Below are 2,937 nucleotides of genomic sequence, written 5' to 3'. Positions count from 1 at the left end.
GAGGCGCATGGTGACATGTCGTGGGGCTGTGTCTTGTGGGTACAGTGGTACACCTCTGGCCAGAGTAAAACTATTCGAATAGCCATGCCCGCGGTTATGGGCGGGTCTAACAATGTCTTTTGTGATTGGTCTCACACTTCTCACCCTAATAAAAGATGCTATAACTGGTAATAATTTGATTAGCTCCTGGTTTGGAATGGTATATTCCTGGTGTGGAGATAGAACTGTGCAGCCGGGATGGTTGTTCAGAATGGTTGGGCCTATGCAACAGGGTATGTTGTATAGCGTTGGATTAATATTGTTTAATTATTACTTAACTATTTTATTAAATTCTGAAATGTTTATTAAATGCTGTTTATGCAAATGAAACCCTACTATGCCATCCTTTGTTATCCTGTGCATTTGCATAATTGCTTCGTGGCTTGCTGAGTATGTCATATACTCACCTTGCAATCATTCATCAGAGGAGGAGTTCTACAGTGATGCTGATGGTGTGGAGGATTAGGTGTAGCCCTGGTCAAGCTGCCTGTGGAGTGGAGTCGTCTGCGCCGTTTATCTTATTTTTCCGCTGCTTAGATCTTTATAGATTGAGAGGAACTATCTACCTCTGTAATGACATTTTATTCGCTTATTAATTAAGAGTAATAATTGTACTCTATTATCAATTTGTTATTGTGTGCCTCGGCTGATTCCTGGACGAGGGTTCACACACATGTAAGCGTTTGGAATTTTGGATAGAAATTCCGGGCGTGACATATAACAATTTCTAGGTTAGTATAATATATTGCTAGTTTAGATTAGAGCATCTCTAGTTTATAAAATATGAACCATACTAGTAAAGACCATAAACATGTGAACTAAAAATGTTTTAGTTAACCAAATTATTCCTTTTATTCAACTTAAACAGGAAGTAGCATGTTCTGAACCTACAACTTGCGAATCATGCACATATAAAACACTATATGCCTAAAACACGTTGTAACTTGTAAAATCTATAAGAAAATCATTATAACTCCAAAAATTGTTAAACCAAATGTATTAGTCTTAGAAAACAATCCTCTACACCCCTGTGAAGTCTAATCTAATAAAAATCACTTTACAAAAGTATTTCATAACACTACCTAAGACTATACTACTATAAACCGATAAAACTTCTAAAATTCATAACTCCAAAATGGAATAAAATAAAATAGGAATTATTTCGCCTAAATTCATTTTAGATCAGTACCAACCCACTGTGCATAAATCATGCATTTTAGAGCATTTTGGATTTTCAGCTTTTTCGGTGTTTAATTGCATATCGTGTCCTTTATCTAGATAATTGCATAATCGGTGAAGGAGTGGATTAGGTGCTAACATTTCTCTGATCAAGGCAAGTTTTTCTCCTCCCATCCTTTGAACACATTGAATCCCATGATTTGAGGAATGAAAATATTTGTTTGCAAAGTTGCATGTGAACTTAGATTATATTGGTATTTGAAATTGGGTTAAGGTAGTTATGATCAGGAGAAGGTCTCATTTGCATCACAACAACTGCATGGCCCTGCCTCTGAGTGGTGGGATCACTTGCGCCTTAACAGGACTACTGCTGAACCTATCACTTAGCTTGAATTCACCGCTGCTTTTCGGAAGATGCATATACCATCGGGAGTGGTGTCTCTCAAGAAGAAAGAATTTAGGTCGCTCACCCAGGGATCTCGCACGGTCACTGAGTATCTGCACGAGTTCAATCGTCTGGCTCGTTATGCTCCGGAAGATGTGCGCACTAATGAAGAGCGCCAGGAGAGGTTCTTGGAAGGACTTAATGATGAGCTGTCTTACCCACTCATGACTGGGGATTATCATGATTTCCAGAAGTTAGTGGATAAGGCTATTCGTCAGGAGGACAAGTACAACCGCATGGAGCAGAAGAAACGTCGGATTGCTCACTTCAAGGCACAGCAGGGAAATAGTCAGAGGCCGCGTCTTGCTTTGGGACCCCAGTCCATGCCACAAGGAGGTTCTTCGTCTGTTGTTCGTCCGCAGCGTCAGTTCTTCAACAACAATGCGGGCAACAACATCCGCAATCAAGCTCCACGCCCTATTGCAGCTCCAACACAGCAACAGCCTGCCAAGAGGGAGCAAGGCAGCAAGCCCGGAGTATGCTTCAACTGTGGTGAACCAGGCCATTACTCTGACAAGTGTCCGAAGCCCCGCCGCGTGAGGGTTGTCCCTGCCCAGAGCAACTCTACCGCACCAGCATCAAAGGCTCGTGTCAATCATGTTGCTGCTGCAGAAGCTCAAGGTGCTCCAGATGTGATTTTGGGTACGTTCCTTGTTAACTCAATTCCTGCAACAGTGCTTTTCGATTCTGGCGCTACACATTCATTTTTATCTATGAGTTTTGCGGGAAATCATGGGATGGAAGTAGAAGATCTTAGACGTCCTTTGATGGTTAGTACCCCGAGTAATCAAGCACTCTCTTTGCAACGTAGCCCCTCTGCCAGAATAGAAATTCAAGGAGTACCATTTCTGGCCAATCTTATCCTATTAGTATCCAAAGACCTTGATGTCACCCTAGGGATGGACTGGTTAGCTAGATATAAAGGTGTGATAGACTGTGCCAACAGAAAAGTAACTCTCACCAGCAATGATGGTCGAGTTGTAACTGTTCATGCACTGTCTTCTGAGTCTTTAAGGTCAAGTTTGAACCGAATAGCTTTGGAAGAGATTCCCATAGTACAGGAATACCCTGATGTGTTCCTAGACGATTTACCTGGTATGCCGCCTAAGAGAGATATTGAATTCAGAATAGATCTGATACTCGGAACAACTCCGATCTATAAGAGACCTTATAGAATGGCAGCCAATGAATTGGCAGAAGTCAAAAGGCAAGTCGACGATTTGCTTCAAAAGGGATACATCAGACCGAGTTCGTCTCCATGGGGAGCTCCAGTT

The sequence above is a fragment of the Oryza glaberrima genome, chromosome 6, assembly GCF_000147395.1.
Source record: "Oryza glaberrima chromosome 6, OglaRS2, whole genome shotgun sequence".
NCBI classification, from domain to species: Eukaryota; Viridiplantae; Streptophyta; class Magnoliopsida; order Poales; family Poaceae; genus Oryza; species Oryza glaberrima.
Note: the sequence above shows the minus strand (reverse complement) of the source record.